Source organism: Ischnura elegans, chromosome 5, assembly GCF_921293095.1.
Source record: "Ischnura elegans chromosome 5, ioIscEleg1.1, whole genome shotgun sequence".
Lineage (NCBI taxonomy): Eukaryota > Metazoa > Arthropoda > Insecta > Odonata > Coenagrionidae > Ischnura > Ischnura elegans.
The window spans coordinates 133,805,723-133,823,422 of NC_060250.1; the positions used below are offsets into that span (position 1 = coordinate 133,805,723).

A 17,700-nucleotide genomic window follows, 5' to 3' on the forward strand; every position below is an offset into this window, starting at 1 on the left:
ATTTCACTTCCTCGGTATGTTTGCAAATTAGTTTCATCGGAAGGTGGCTCATGGACAAAGTGTTCCCGAATATGATTGATCACCACAAAAATCACAAATGGTTGATTGAGCGAGCAATTTTGACGGCCTAGAACGAAGATGTGGATGACTCAAACTAGGTAAATCAGGATCAAATAGTTGGTAATCTGCATGAATTCAAATATTTTTCAAAACAAAATTCAATAACAAACGAAGATCAACTGAAAATAAGCACGAAGAAAACCAAGATATTAGTATGCAGCAGAAGAGAAGAAGTCAAGACTAACATTAAAATAGGGAAGCAAAAACTGATAGAGGTGGATGAATTTGGTTATTTGGGAAGCAAGATAACTAGTGATGGGAGAGGTAAGAAAGAAATTATCAGCAGAATAGCCCAGGCGAAGAGAGCATTCCACCAAAAGAGAGACCTGCTTACAGCGGGCAACTTAAATATAGAAGTATAGAAACAATTTATAAGAACCTACATCTGGAGTATGCTCCTATACGGAAGTGAGGCATGGACAATGACCGCAGCGGAGAAAGCAAGGATAGAGGCCTTTGAAATGTGGTGCTACGGAAGAATGATGAAAATCAAATGGATCGACCGAGTTAGTAACGAGGAAGTCCTAAGAAGGGTAGGAGAGAAGAGAAGCCTCATGAAAACCTTAATAAGAAGACGGAACAACCTTATAGGCCACATCTTGAGACATGATGACCTGATGAAGACAATCGTCGAGGGATGGCAAGAATGGAAAAGGAAGACCCCGAACAAAATATATGGAACAGTAAAGAGAGATGTGAAAGAGAAGAAATACGTAGGTGTGAAAAGATTAGCTGATAGAGGTGGATGAATTTGGTTATTTGGGAAGCAAGATAACTAGTGATGGGAGAGGTAAGAAAGAAATTATCAGCAGAATAGCCCAGGCGAAGAGAGCATTCCACCAAAAGAGAGACCGGCTTACAGCGGGAAACTTAAACATGGAAGTAAAGAAACAATTTATAAGAACCGACATTTGGAGTATGCTCCTATACGGAAGTGAGGCATGGACAATGACCGCAGCGGAGAAAGCAAGGATAGAGGACTTCGAAATGTGGTGCCACAGAAGAATGATGAAAATCAAATGGATCGACCGAATTAGTAACAAGGAAGTCCTAAGAAGAGTGGGAGAGAAGAGAAGCCTAATGAAAACCTTAACAAGAAGACGGAACAACCTTATAGGCCACATCTTGAGACATGATGACCTGATGAAGACAATCATCAAAGGACAAGTGGAAGGCAAGAACGGAAAAGGAAGACCTCGAACAAAATATATGGAACAAGTGAAGACGGATGTGAAAGAGAAGAAATACGTAGGTGTGAAAGATTAGCTGATAGGAGAACTGAGTGGAGAGCTGCGTCAAACCAATCCTAGGATTTTTGACCAGTGATGATGATGAACAAATGAAGATGAACTCACCAACTATCTATCTGAATATTTAAAGTCCTTGGACGTACATGGCTTGCCACAGCACGTTTTACAGCTAAAGGTAGGCTCTGTGTTCATGATCTTTCGAAACCTTAACTCACCAAAACTATCCAATGGAATGCGTTTGGTGATTAAAAAAATTTGATAGTGAATGTGATTCATGCGACCATACTCAAAAGAAAATTCAAAGATGAGGAAGTTCCCATTCCAAAGATTCCACGATCCCTTCTTATATGACCTTTTGAGCTGAAACGAATTCAAAATTCGTGTTGCATTCCTGATGACGTTTAACAAATCACGTAGTCAGTCTTTCAGTTTTTTTTTATGTTTGTGGTCTAGTGCAAATGAAAACCTATGATTTTCTCATGGATGTCATATGTGGTATGTTTACGACTCGGTAAACCACCCCGTATTTCTTCCTTCGCTTCAAGGGCGCAGCTAGTAATTAAGGATAGGGGGATTTTAGACGCAGCTAATACTAAGGGTCAGTAGAGCATAGAAAACCTGCCAAGGTATGCGAGAGGTGTGGGGGCCCTCCCCCAGACATTTTTTAAGATAAATGGTTCAAAATGATGGGTTTTACGGCTGTGTGAATAGTTAAATATGTTTTGTTTGTGACTCATCCGTCCCCCTAATAATAGTCACAAAATTTTTTATTAAAAAATTCTCTGAACTCTTGGGAGGATTTTATCCCCCAAAAACCCCCCTCGCTGTATCACTGCTTCCCTTCGCTATATTTATTTAGCTTCATCCACTTTATCTTGCACCTGATAACAAAACAAAAACTGTTGTTTATTAGAAGGTGCTTTACGTAATACATTAAACCCAAATGTGTAGGGCACACAGTGATGCGTTTACGCAGTGCATATTTTCCTGACAGATACTATAGCTGGCACACCTAAAGTAATTTGATTCGAATGCTGCTTCATAGGGGCTTTTCTTACACGATTATGAGCATCAGTCAAGCATCGGTCTAGCACTGTTAACCTGCCTCGTGAACGGGCCAAGTTTACACAACAGACTTAGACCTAAAAACATTTTTTTACGGTTAATAACACAAATAGCCAACAACTGAATGCATATAATTTTGATTTCATTCACTGCTTTAAAAAACACAATGTCCAACATTAAAAAACACAATGTCCAAGTTAAAACGTTAGAAAATTCATTGAAAAAAATCCACATAAACGTGCTCTGATCCACCCTATGCAGATTCAATAAAGGAAATGTCTTTCTGAAAAGCTATTTTGATAATCATTTATGTAGTTGTATTGAATTTGTATCCTTATTTTATTAAAATAAATCAAATATGATTAAAAACGATACAGCTGCTCTTCATTTATAAATGGTGTAACTAAACTGTTCATTGATTGTTAGGGGGTGCGAAGTTTGCCAGGTAAGCTAGTATATAGATATGTATAACTCTAATGACATCCATAAAACAAAAGAAGGATTTAATCAAATAATATATAGGCCACAGGTGCTTGGAGCTTGGTTTTCAGGATACATCAAGTGCAATGTAATAATCTGTCCTCATGTCTGTCCTCTATGCATTTCCGTATGGCTGCATGGATTGCGACCGAAGTTGGTCTAAAGGTGCATCTGATGCTTACAAACTCTGTACTGCCACTTACGGTTGCGTGAGACACGATCTTTTTGTCGTTTTCTCATTACCAAAGCCTGCAAGTGCACTCAGTGCTACCATAGAGTAAGTATATTATATACTTACTACTATATGCTACCTAGCACCCATTCTCTACCCTCTGCTTCCTCTCCCACCTTCCGATAACATCCCCATTCACTCTGCCATGTTTCTGTGCCTTTGTGTGCACTGTGGTGAAGGCCGATTAAGGAACTTCCACTTCAAACACAAGTTTTTGTTCTCTCGTAACTTCACTGCTCACAGTTAATAGTCCACGAATAACCTTACTGTCTTTTTACCCATGCATTCTGACAAAACGTCTTTAGTCTTATGTTCTTTCATATTTTCCCATTGAGAGGCCATGAATTGCAAGTTCTAAGTTTCCCCTTCACTAGGTACTGGGAGGGTGGATCTTATATTCCGATGAATATGGTATATATTTGCCATATCTTTATGTGCCATGGCCCCCTTGAAGCATTACATTTTACTGAGGTTTCCTTTTCCAATTTATTGTGAGAGTAAACACAAAACTTTACATTGATGTGATCAATACATATCATGTTAAAATATTAACTATTGCTCATATTAACTACATATGAACCTATTCCAATGAAATACATATATATACAATAGATTATACAGTGGAACCCCGATACGAGAGGAAAGAGTTCCGATCCTCTCTTCGAATGCACCATTGCACTACGATGCTTGTCATACTCATGATCCAATTTGTTTAAAAGCTCTCGCAGGGGTTACGTAGCAGAATTCCAGCCGTAGAAAATAAAATAGGCAAAATACAAAGGCACATAGTGTGAATCTTCCCAGGAGATTGAACAATCATCGGGGGAATCTCAGTGTCGTAGGATAATAACCACGTCAAAAGTAACTATGTCGCAGATTTCAGAAAACCACCCTCGGCTGACAATCAGCCCGTGCCTCTGTTGTCTTTTTTTGTTTCTGAAATCACACAGACGGACAGAGAAATGAAAATATGAAGTTACACGGGAACAACTGAAGCTTGTTCATCTCTACCCTGTCTTAATAACTGATCTTTTTTGACCTACCTGCTTCAATTCTCCGTTCCTGGTGGACAAATGCTGGTGAGTGACTTTCTAGGCCCGAAGATGTCTCGATAGCTTCGGCAATAGGATGACATGCACGAGATTTAAAAAAAGAATGAGACCAAACGTGACGCATTTCTGCCGATACAGTACACTCCCGATTATCCAGGCTAATTATGGGGATATACGCGACGGCACGAATTATCAGAAAACACGGATAATACACACTTCCTCTTAAATCTCTTGTAATGTTCATAATTTACATAAAACAAACAACATATTATTATTTATGCAGTTATTCTGTTATATTAGAGTGCTTCACGGACTCATTGAGAGCTTTCTTTGCCAGTTCGCGATCTTTTTAGCAACTTAACTAGGTTGTACTTGTAATATTAATGCTCCATTTAAGGCCTGGTTTCGAAAACCACACATCCGTGGCTTTGTGATCACGGATACGGAAAAGTGGTCGGCTCAAACACTTCAAAACCACTGCCCAACGTCGAAAACTACACTGTCAAGCACCACGCCACGCAGTCGCCTCTCGCACAAGTTACCTGGGTTGCAACGTGTATCCGTGATCACTAGGGTTATAACTTTTTTGTAACACCATGTTCCTGTGCTATAAATTGATGAACCTTTGTTCAAAACTAAAGAAAAAGGCATTATTTCTATTTTCTTTTTAAAAAAGGTCACCCCAAACCCAAAATACTTCTTTTACCATAATAACGTATGCGGTGAAAAAATCATTTTGTACCAGTTTTTAAAATTTAGATTATAAATAAAATTATAATGACAATTTTATAACACTTATGCATTAAAACACATCTGTTCAATGGCGTAGCGAAGGGGCGTGGTCCGGAGGGTCCAGACCCCGTTTTTCAAAAATTCCATCCCCCCCGAACGTAATTCATGGGTGCCCCCAATGGACTGCCCAACTCTCGGGGATTAATCTAAAAGTTTTGAGAAGGGCTTTTTTCTGGTAAAAGAATAAATGACGAAAGAGCTAGTATTGCTCGGGAATGCCACCTGAAATTACTTAAATTAGGTATTTTCTGAAACTTTACTTTAGAAAATCTTCCTGTTTCTTAAAAAAAATAAAAATAAAGGGAAAACCCGAGTTAAATGAAATAGAAATTTCATATTATCACGTCATCCTGCTGATTCAGTAATCTATCCTTTGCGATTGTTGAATTTCATTTTTAGCTGTTCATAACTATTTACATGTTCCAGAATAAATGGATATTCAATGTTGGGAGATGTCTCTTCATCTTCAATTTCACTATCCATTACTAAGTGAAGAACTCTATCAAGAACATGGTGCTGAAAGGCAATGGATTGTGGCTTTCCTAGTTCCTTTTCAGCATATTCTGAATAGCTGATGACAACGCCATTCTTTCTTCCAGTATTCACATTTGTACTGTTAGCAACATTCATCTTCACACATTTCCATAAATTTTTCCATTTGTCTCGATTCTAATTTCCATTATTTTTTAATTAAAAATTTTTCTAATTGTAGCATTTTCTTCATTTCTTCTTTCATTGTAACGTCTTCTTTAATAGTGGATCTGTAAGTACCTGATTGTGTAGGTAAATCCACACTAATCCCATCTTAAAATAGTTGTTTACAAACTGCTGATGCTTTGCTGCTTGATAAATTTAAAATTGTGGTTTTGCTGTACTCCTTACATGTGCTTGTGGACTCCTCTTCTTTGGACTCTTGATATTCACTATCAGTCACTGATACACAAGCTGACATTATTGTTGCAGTTGCTGTTGAGGAAGTATATGGCAAAGGCTTTTTCTTCTTTTAGATGGATGGATAGATTCATTTCTGGCTGACTTTTCCGTAGAATAACCTACTTTTCCTTTACTCTCAATTTGTGGATGATATAACTTTCCAACCTCACTGCACAGCCATTCACCATTATCTTTTGTTATGTCAAATACTTCACTCAAATAATATTATTTCCTCGCTTTACACATTCATCATAGGTCTTAGCACATGTTCTAGTTTTGATTATACTACTTGTTTTGATAAAGTTAGGAAATTTAATTTCTTCCGCCACAAACTTGTAACTCCTTTCATAATCTCTTTCACTCGTTCCTTCCTTCCTTTGACAGATGTTCCAAGGGTTAGATAGCGGCCAAAAACTTGGATTTTCAGTGGTATCCTGCTGTTCTTTTTCAGTGACTGTTCTTTTAGTGGAGCAGTTCTTCTTTTTTTCTATTTGAGTCTTGATATTGAGTAGGATTATTCTCCCAGATCTCCTTGTTCCCTTCAATAGTAGTTACACTTACCTTATGAGACATTGTGATTTCAAATTGCACTTGGAGACTTGGAACAAATTAATAAGAAATAAATAATAAGAATTAATAAGAAGATCACAAACGTATACAGTTATATACTTAAAAATTGGAGAATGTTCTAGAACTTTCTGGATACTTCTATTGAGTAATATAAAATTCAATACTACCATAGAAGACTTCAGAGAGTCTTACAAACATCCAGACTACTCTATAGAGTTCCATCATACAGATTGAGATCTTTGAAGAACGTTTGACAAGACACTAGAAAGAACTTGTATAGGGCTGAAATTGTAATTAGTAATTTCTTGTTGGGGTGACTTTTTAAAAAAATAGAACAAAACTAAGACTTCGCACGTTATTTTTGGGCGAAAGTTCATCTTTCTGTGGCTCAGGAAATCAAATTTAGTACAAAAAGTCATAACCCTAGTGATCACGGAGCACGGTCGCACTCTGCGAGGCTTGGAAAACAGGAACACGGTGTTTCTGTGAATGCAGCTATCACTTCCATCATATGCAAGGGATTCTAATGCAAATTATAAGCTTGGTGTATCATAGAAATAATGCCATAATTCCAATGATTTTCATCAGATTTTTTTTTTAAAAGACCATGAAAAAATTGAGCAAGAGTGAGAAATTATGCATGGATAATCTGCGCACCGGGTAAACCGCAGCCGGATAATAGGGAGTCTGCTGTATTTCTGGTTTTTTTTTCAGCTCTAATTTATTGCCACTATATTTTCTATTTACAATTAGACTATACTAATGTGTAACATTGTCCAAACAGCACAATTTTCAAAGAAACAAGCTTAGCATTAACCCCTCAAACAAGTAGAGACGCATTGGAAATGCCAACTGCATATATCACGTAGCTCGCCAGGCTTCGCTTTGAAGGCAAACAAGATCTTACTTGTCCGTCGATGAATCCCTGTCGTAGTTGACTCGGAAAAATGTAGACAACTGTAGTCCTTTAGTGCACGCAGCACCATTTTAGGCAAGTTGACGAATTACATCCAATTCGTGGATTAGAGCGGTGAAAAGAGTTCGACGTGGGGAACCGAAAATGATCGGGTGAAAAAATCCATGATTCCCCCACCAGGAGAGCCTCAGTGCCGTGGGATAGTAACTACGGTGCACAATTCCCAAAATCCGCTACCCCCTCCATCCATCAGCCCTCTGCCCCTCCTTCGATGCTTTCCTCCTCTCCGAAATCAAACAAAAGGTGAATAGGCCACAGCTCGCGCAGAGTTCGCATTACAAAGACCATAAATCAAAAGCTTCAAAAGAAAATATCAAGTTATAGGAGAGTAATAGAGTCGTGTTTCACCCTTCCTTCTATCTCCCACACTGACCTTTTTCTGCCTACCTGCTTCAAAGTTCCCCATTTCTGGAGGTCAACCGCTGCATGAGTCATCTATAAGCACAAAAGGTGTCTAACAATGACTTAATTCAATTGATATTACACCTTTATTGGATTGAAATATTAGTAGTGTGCGCGTAATTTCAAAAAGAACAAGACCAAACAACGTATTTCTGACTTTATTTAACCATTTTACGCAAAGAAATAAATGTCAAAATACGACGGAGACTTAGCATTCATGCGAAACTCGATATCCTCGCAACTGAGCTTCTCGGAAGTTGATGCGGTATTTTTTTCGAAAACATATATCAAGTTACAATTTATGAGTTATGCTATAAATCTTTATTGTCACAGACGAAAGGATATTTTCTCAGGATATTTGGTTTCTCCCTGCTGGCAATTCGAATTCATCTGCTTATCTCGTGAGAACTTCAAAAGATGGACTGGAAATAATTGAAGAAGAAAATCCGGTGGAGAAGCATGAGTATTTTGCAAAACGCCTCGGATTGTGCGCACTTGAAAGTAGTAGTGGGGATTAAGAGACACCGTACCCACTGTAAACATTTTTATTTATACATTCATCAAGGGAAATAGAAGAAAAAACGTACGTTCAATATGCTTTGCGCAATTCTAGTATTCGAGGTATTCAAATATTCGAGCAATTATTTAATATTCAAATTCGATATTCGAGTTTGAAAAATCTGCTAATCGACCCATCTCTACTTTTTTTTACATCATGGCATCAATAAGCAGAAAAAGACTTTCGATACCTGAAGAAGAAATCGAGGAGGAACTCTTATTGGAATGTGATTCGGATGTGAGTGGAAGCACTGAAAGTGATGATGTGATCGAAGCCTGTTCAGAATTGGATTTGATGAAGGAGTATAGAGTTCGAAGGAGGAACCAGAAAGGGAACCTAAAAGGGAAAGCTTCATTGGTGACTAATATTTTAGATGCCTTTGAACTTTTCTTTGATGAAGAATTAGTAAGTACAACCGTAAGGGAAACTAATCCTATTCCTCATTAATGAATCTTTAAGGCTGGGAGTTTTCCCTGACTCTCTGAAGACTGCCAAAGTTGTTCCTCTCTACAAAGGCAAAGGAAGCAAACAGAACATGAATTCATACCGTCCGATTACCTTGTTAAACCAGCTCAGTAAAATTTTTGAGAAGGTCTTTTACAACCGTCTGGTATCATACCTTGAGTCATTTAGTCTCTTGTCCCCTTCTCAGAATGGGTTCAGAAAATCTAAATCCACATCCACAGCCACCTATGAAGTGGTGACCCACATACTTTCAAATCTGGACAAAAGAACGGAGACTCTGGGTCTTTTCTTTGACTTTTCTAAAGCCTTTGATCTTGTCAATCACCAACTACTCCTACTAAAACTGGGTTTTTATGGTATACGAGGTACTCCTTATAAGTGGATTGAATCGTATCTGAGTGGACGTCACCAACATGTTGTATTATACAAAAATGGCACTCAGTTTACCTCTCCTGGTAAAGAAGTCCTACTAGGTGTGCCACAGGGCTCTGTCTTGGGTCCTGTTCTGTTTTTTGCGGTATATAAATGATCTACCAGGTACTCTTAAATCTGTCACAGGTGTCAAACCTATACTCTATGCTGACGATACTAATGTTATTGTATCTGCCCCATCATTGAATAGCTTGTCCCTTACAGCAGTCACTGCCACTAAACTCTTATATGAATGGTGACAAAATAATTTTCTTAAACTGAACCTTGAAAAGTCTGGCCTTATTCATTTTTGTAACAAAAATAAAGCATCCGAAGCAATACCAATTGTTGTAGAGGGGAAACAACTCCCACAAATTTCCAATTCACAGTTCCTCAGAGTTATCTTGAACAAAAATATGACATGGGTAGAGCACATCAGCAAATTGCGCAGCAAGCTCAGTTCAACATGCTTTCTCATAAGAAGCATCAGGAACACTGTAAATAATGATGTCTTATTGTCCATTTACTATAATGAATTTTACTCGCACATTATTTTCAGTATCCTGTTTTGGGGTTCCTCTCCCCATTATACTGAAATCTTTAAAATTCAGAAGCGAATTATAAGGCTGATGTGCAATGCCCCCTATGATTCACCTTGTCGTCCCTTGTTCAAGAAACTGGACATATTACCACTACCATGTGTGTATATTTTTCATTTACTTGCTTACACAAAAAGAAATCTATTTCATTACATTAAGAACCGTGATGTCCACCATCATTCTACGAGGCAAATTGACCAGCTGCATGTTTCGTATGTGCGCACCAAGAATACCAGTGCTGGTCCAAATTGTATGGGCCTTCAATTCTACAATAAATTGCCACCTGAACTTAAGGCACCATTAAGTGTCACTACTTTTAAGACCAACCTACTTAAATATTTGAAATTAAGAATGTATTATTCTGTAGATGAATTCTTAAACAAAGTTTGACGTATCCTGCATCATTGTATATTTGTATTTATTGTATATATATTTTTTAACCTGACGTGTCCTATATCAGTGTACCCCTTGTACTTCTAGATCTCTGGACAAATAAACATTATTATTATTATTATTTATACAGATCAGTACATGACCATGGGTGGGCAGTCCCTTTCCAAAAAATCCAGAATTTTCTCTTGGAAAATAGTGTCGGTGGATGAAATTTATACACTTATGGGATTATTTTTTATGTTGATGGGAATTATACAGAAGCCATCACTTCGTTCGAATTTTTCTGATAAATGATTGTGATAAAGTCCACTGATAAAGTGCTTATTTTTAACCCTTTGAATCATCGAGGCTTAGCAATTTTCCCAATCACCAGTAGAGTTTATTTATCAGTTTCCGAAACATTTTAACAAAGGAAAATAGTGGTGCAATCCATTGATGCTCTTTTGGAGCCCGTTAGTCCTACGTAACTGTAACAAAGAAAGCCATTTGGTGTAGCTCGGTTCCATTTCATCGGCGTTGTATATGTCATCAGCACAAAAATTCTTGTGCTTCAGGGGCAGCGCTTGCTTTGAAAGGCTTTCCATTGTGGCTCCATTCTTCTCTAAGTTTACCCTGTTGCTTCAATTACTGAGCTATCGTCAATTTCAGCACCCCAGTTATCTCAGACTAACGATGATGACTCGATTGGGTATAATCTTATATTTTGTCCAGTATAGCAATTTTTTCCACCAAATAAGTACACCACTGACATTGGTTATAGACTGTTAGTTCACAAATGATTAGCTACGAGTGAAGAGAAACATGACTTCTGAGCATGCGTCAACTACTGAGATGGGGATGGGAAAAAGAGAAAGGAACGAAGAAACGTTAAAATCTTCCAATGAAGATAGATCAGTTGTAAGGGGATAGACCACATGAGACAGTTGAATTTTGTTCAAGGCATGGAAAAAAAGCTCTTGGTAAGCAAAATTGTTCATCTCGACCAGTCTCCTCTGCTCGACATCAGCCTGTGAAAACCTAGAAATTGGCCGTACCTGCTCGTTTACCCTAATCATAGGTGTCGCCACTTCTTTCTCACCATACCGGGCTCATGCTATCATCCATAGCCCATCTACACCACAGGAGTCCTCTCCTCTTAAACACAACACAACACAATGTTGAATGACATCTCATGGTCCGGAAATGGAGTCCATTTCCTCTTAAGGAGAGTATAACAACGAGAGCTATAAGAATAGGGCAAGAATAGGAACACTAGTGAAAAATAAGAGTGAAGTAAAGGAGGAAACTTAAAAAAAAAAAAAGGATTGTGAAACTAAAAAACTTTCAATTTGTTGCAAGTATAGAGTCAATGTTGCCAACTCATGGCCTAATAAAGCGGCATGCTGTCCCAATTAAGCAGAGAATACTCTAGGATATTCCTCTATTGGGTTCTGTTCTTCAAGATCTGCCCCAACTAAGCGGCTGCCCCAAGTAGCTGGTGGACCCATTGACCCATTACCGCCCACCGTAGCCATACAGCTACACCCCCACCGCACTGAGTATACAACAATGTTAGGGATTAACTACCTACTTAATTGCAGTGAAATTGTAGACACATTGTTGTTTAGGGTTATGCTAATCTATTTTGCGTGTTATTTTGCTTTGGAAGGCAGTTAGTGGCGATACCAACGAGTGGAAAGAGAGGTGAGCGTGACCGAAGAGCAAAATGGAGGCTCGCGGCCGGTAATAGTGGATATTTATTTTTCCTTATGATCAAATTATTTTGTTGAAATTAGTCATTCTTTCTTATGAACCTATACGTCATGTAACTACTTCGCTTTCTTTAATTCTTGGATAATGACTTTTACATATTAATAACACTGTTCAGCAAAAAAGTTCAAAAAAATGTCTGGCTACAATTTAGGGTGTTCCTGGCTAATTTTGGGTTGCTGAATCCAAAAATGACCTTCGCTTTTTTCTATCACCCTCCATTTTTACGAGCAACCCCTAAATTGGGGAAAACAACCCCTTATCTAAACTTATCGCTTTTCAAGGGACTTTTACTAATGTTATCTGCTTCTGATTGAAAAAACTGATGTTTTAAGGCTGTCAGGGTCATGAGAGAGACAAACTTCACTGGGGTTGAAAAGATTTAAGAGGTGAAAATTGAGGAAAAAAAACTTTAAAAAACATTAAAATAACAATTTTTCTTCGTTTTTTATGACATGATATGGTAGCTAATGGAAAAGTTTTTAAGGGATGAATACACTGTTCACCCCCCCAATTTTGTAAAAGATTAATATAACATAAAATATAAGAGGGGAAGGGGGGTATACGAGTGGTATAGGAGGGGGTTTAGGAGGTGGTATAAAGAGCTGCTATGGCTACGCTGGAAGGATATGGGGTCATTCTGAGTGTCACCAAAATAATTTTTTCGATTGGAATGACCATATTTGATGCTTTTTATACCATTTTTATCATTTGTAATTTATATATATATACATATTTATATATATTTTTTTCGTTTCAATGCTCGTCGGCATCTCGTTTTTGTAAGGTTCTAGCCTACATTTGGCATATTTGAATTAATTAAGAGCTTTAAGTCTCAGCTATTCGATATATGTACAGTTTATATTGGTTAAATATAATGAAACGACTTCATCAGTCTTGAAAACAAGTCTACTTAATTCACTTTTTTCTGCAGGAATCTGATGGTGAGAGATATTTTAGAGATATTGGAGGGTGATGCCAAGACTGCTGAAATACACGGCATTTACATTGAACCTCCAGAAATAAACACAATTTCTGATGAAGACTCTGGTGATGAAGATGCAAGTTGCATTGTAGAAAATATCTCTCTGGTCGTCAACTCAGGGCTCGTGCATCATTTCAATTGGTGCAGTCTGCTGAGGAAGAGGAGGAAGATGACCAAGACCAAGTTTTGGGCGATGCAGACTTTGGGGCCTCAGGGTACGAATCGGAAACTGGCTGACAAGGTAAAAAAAGAAACAAAAGCACACATTCCAAAGGTGAAAAAACTCCGTCTTAGAAAGAGCGTGAGAGAAATAGGAAGCCACAAGCAGCTGTAAGACATTCAATCTCATTAAAATTGAGAAAAAAGATCTTCCGAAACATACAATTAATATCTTCCCGGAGCCAAATTACATGGATCTGTCCACTTCATCTCCTGTAGATCTATTTTAACTGTCCCTCGATGCAGATATCATCAATTTTCTAGTAATTGAGTCGAATAAATACTAGAGATGTGCGAATAGTATCCGCGAATACCTCGAATACTAGAAAGTATTCGATATTCAAGATCTCGAATAGTTATGCGAAAAGTACCGCCTTGAATACCTCGAATACTTTGAATTTCGCGTCGTACACTGTCGCACGCTTGTCGTTGGTAGTTGACTTGGAAAAATGTTGAGAACTCTATTCTTTTACAGAGTCCTCTATATTGCCATATAATAACATGATAAGAGAGTAGTGTTGAGAGAGCAATCTAGAAGACTCTGGTCTTTTAGTGCATGCAGCGCCGTTTTAGGCAAGTTGACGAACTACATCAAATGCACAGGTTAGAGCGGTGAAAAGAGTTCGACGTGGGGAACCTAAATTGATCCGGGTGAAAAAATCCAAAAATCCCTGGTTTCCCCCACCAGTAAAACCACAGTGCCGTGGGATAGTAACTACGTAGCACAATTCCCGAAATCCGCTTCCCCCTCCATACATCAGCCCTCGGCCTCTCCTCCGATGCTTTCCTCCTCTTCGAAATCAAACAAAAGCCCCCAGCTCGCGCAGGTTTCGTATAAATGAGACAAAGTGTTTATCATGTGTCATTTATGGCTAATAAGTAGAGGCACTTAGTTTTAATCTTTTCCAGGAGATGGAATTACCATAGGGAGAAACTCAGTGCCGTGGGATAGTAACATTGGCGCATTTCCCACGATCTACTATCCCCCTCCATTCAGCACTCGCCTCACCCACTCTGATGCTTTCCTCTTCTCCGAAATCAAACAAAAAGGTCCTCGCTCGTGCGGGGATCGTATTACAAAGACCTTAGCTTCGAAAAAAATATCAAGTTAAACAAGAACTATCAAGACGTGTCTCACGCCCCCCTTTTCTAACCCTCTGACCTTTTTCTGCCGACCTGCTTCGAAGTTCCCCATTTCTGGAGGTCAAATGCTGCATGAGTACCGTGGGATAGTTACATTGGCGCGTTTCCCAAGATCCGCTATCCCCCTCCATTCAGCACTAGCCCCCCCTCTGAAGTTTTCCTCTTCTTCGAAATAAAAAAAAGGTCCCAGCTCGCCCAGGGATCATATTACGAAGACCTTAGCTTCGAAAAAAATATCAAGTTAAACAAGAACAAAAGAAATGTATTTCGCGCCCCCCCCTTTCTCACCCACTGACATTTTTCAGCCTACCTGCTTCTAAGTTTCCAGTTTCTGGAGGTCAACTGCTGCATGAATCACCTATTAGCCCAAAAGGTGTCTAATAATGACTTTCAGCAATTTATATTACACCTTTGTTGGATTGAAATATTAGTAACGTGCACGTAATTTAAAAAAGAACAAGACCAAACGCAATGCATTTCTGACTTTATTTAAGCATTTTACGCGAGGAAATAAATGTCAAAATATGACGGAGACTTGGCATTCTGGCGAGACTCAATATGAGCAGCAGAGCTTCTCCGAAGTTGATGCGGTATTTTTTTTTCGAAAACATATATCAAGTTACAATTTATAAATCTCTATTGTCACACTCACAGACGAAGGGATATTTTCTCAAGATATTTGGTTTCTCCCTGCTGGCAATTCGAATTCATGTGCTTAACTCGTGAGAACTCCCAAAGATGTACTGAAAATAATTGGAGAAATTCCGGTGGAGAAGAGCTTGTATTTTGCAAAATGCCTCAGATTGTCAGCTAGCACTTGGCAGCAGTAGTGGGGGTAAAGCGATGTCAGTTGAATTAATTATATGCCCAATTGTTTCCATAAAATTAAAATATTCCATTAATCAGCTAAATTCCTGTTTGAATCCTTTAAAGGAAATCAAAATTACTCCCAAAAACCTTGTGTACCTGCTGCATGTGCAACCGAGTCAAACATTCCAGCATTCATCGTTTAGTATTTGAGGTATTCGAAATTCGAGGTATTCAAATATTCGAGCAATGATTTAATAATCGAATTCGAGAAATCTGCTATTCGACCCATCTCTAATAAATACGCAATTTTCAAGAATGAACCAAATCCTAGCATTACTCCAGAAGAAATGAAGGCTTTCATTGTCATTTTGCTGCTGCCTGGTTACGTACAGTTCCGGAAAAAAGAATTTTTTTGAGAAGAAGCTCCAGATATGCACAACATCTTAGCCAGCAATGCAATGAGGAGAAATAGATTTTTCGAAATAAGTAGATTTTTGCACAGTGCCGACAATTCTGCTTCCCCTATCACAGATAATGATAAGCCCTGGAAAGTTCGACCACTAATTAAAAAACTCCAACAGCGATTCATGGCGAACTACGTTCCAGAAGAGCATTTGGACTATGATGAGAGCATGGTAAAATTCTTTGGGCACCATACTTGCAAACAATTTATATGCAGAAAACTCATATGCTTTGGGTATAAAATCTGGTGCCTGAACACACAAACTGGATACCTTGTATCCTTCGAACCATACAAAGGGGTCTGGTCTCTGACGAGACATATGAAGAGCTGTAAAGGAAAGCGGCGGCACCTAGTCAAACATTTTTTGACAACCTAGTCAAATATTTTTTTTACGGGAATAAAACTTTTGATTGACTTGAAGGTCCGCAGATATGGCAGCACTGGAACTATTTAAAAAAAAAGAATTCCACACGATTGCCGTAAATCACATGAAAAAGGAAGTAAGGGGATCTTATGACTACAGCTTTGACGAAAAACAAAATATTCATTGCACGCTGGAAAGACAATAGTGTGGTCACGATGGTATCCACATCATACGGTGTGGAACCCTTGAAAGAGGTGTCTCGATATTTAAGACTTTTAGAAAAAAGGATCAAGGTCAAACAAACAAACCTGACACAGTGGAACCTCGTTAAAGCGATTACGGGCTATAGCGAGCCCCCCGCTATTACGAGAGATAGCCGATGCACCATCAATTGACTCTGTAATAAGCATGTTAAAATATTTGTTTTAACGAGGCCCTTTTGGTATTGGCTCTCGCCATAGCGAGGGTTTCCATCGCCGGAATATCTTCACCAAGAGTCCCTAATCTCTGTAATTTCTGGCGATCTGTTAGAAATGAAGTTAACATGGAGTGCTCAGTCTCAAATTCATGTAGTTAACTGTCGTTCGATAAATAAGTAGTTAATTTTGGTGAAAATATTGTGGCATTAGCATTCGCGAATGCTTGATCTTCTTTTGTTCCTCGGGCGGCAGAAAGCAGACGGCAGCATACCCGCACGTCCGTGAGTTGCGTGAATAGAAAGCATTTGATGGCAGACAACATGGCCAAAAAAACACCAAACACGTCTAAGCGAGAAAATAAAAATAAAGGAGTAATATGAGAGTGTCGAAATTAATTTATCTTCCTATTCGATCTTCACAATTAAAAAAAACAAAAGCGCCCAAGTAATGCAGACTATGTTGAATTATAAGGAGCTTTGTTCGGGTGGTTTTTCCCACTCCAATCTGCGGGAACTTCTGAGAAAGGTGCTATGCCTAAGCCTAAAGCGGAGTATTTCAGGGATAGATTGCGAATTGAGAATTTCAAGAGTGCGGAACGTTGATTATACTAATGCAAAGCACCAAAGCGTTATCTCCCCTCATAATTGCTGGTGATCCATGGGGTGTAAACCCGAAGTCGTGGAAGAAAGGACTCCGATCATAAGTATCTTAAGAAGTATTCCCCGCGTGATATAACATAGACGTAACAGAACTTTTTTACATCCTACTCCCCGACAAAACCCTTGCAGTACGAGGTATTTCTTACAATGATGCCTCTAAAGGTAGGTAGTGCGCCTTAGCGATGATGTAGGATGTACAATGCAATGACACTCAGTGTGAATTGTCCGGATGGACGTATTTATTCTCCGTTGCTGATTCACAGGGGTGAACTATTCGCGTCAGCGGTCGGAGTCGTACTGGCGCTCTCTCCCGTCACGTGGGTAGCCGAGCATCCCCTGGTGGCCGCTGGAAGAACTCACAGAACAACTGACTCTCCTTTGCAGTGCCGTGGTAAACTAGGTGTATTATTTCAAATACGTCGCGAGCGTAACACTCAAAAAGGAACTTTTTTAACAACGGCAATTTTAATCACATCATTTTTCTAGCTTAGCAAAATTTTTACTGTAGATAATGAAAATATTACATTATCTGATAAAAAAGCCTTACAAGGCAGGAACGTTAAACAACCTTCCACCATTTTCGACTGCAC

At 38.7% G+C, this 17,700-nt stretch overlaps 1 protein-coding gene across 1 annotated transcript in view; it reads right to left on the minus strand.

Annotated features, from left to right (window-relative positions):
- The window catches only part of LOC124159581 (kinesin-like protein KIF18A), a 66,104-nt gene that overhangs the window by 39,984 nt on the left and 8,420 nt on the right, over positions 1-17,700 (minus strand). The gene's annotated exons all lie outside the window — the stretch shown is intronic.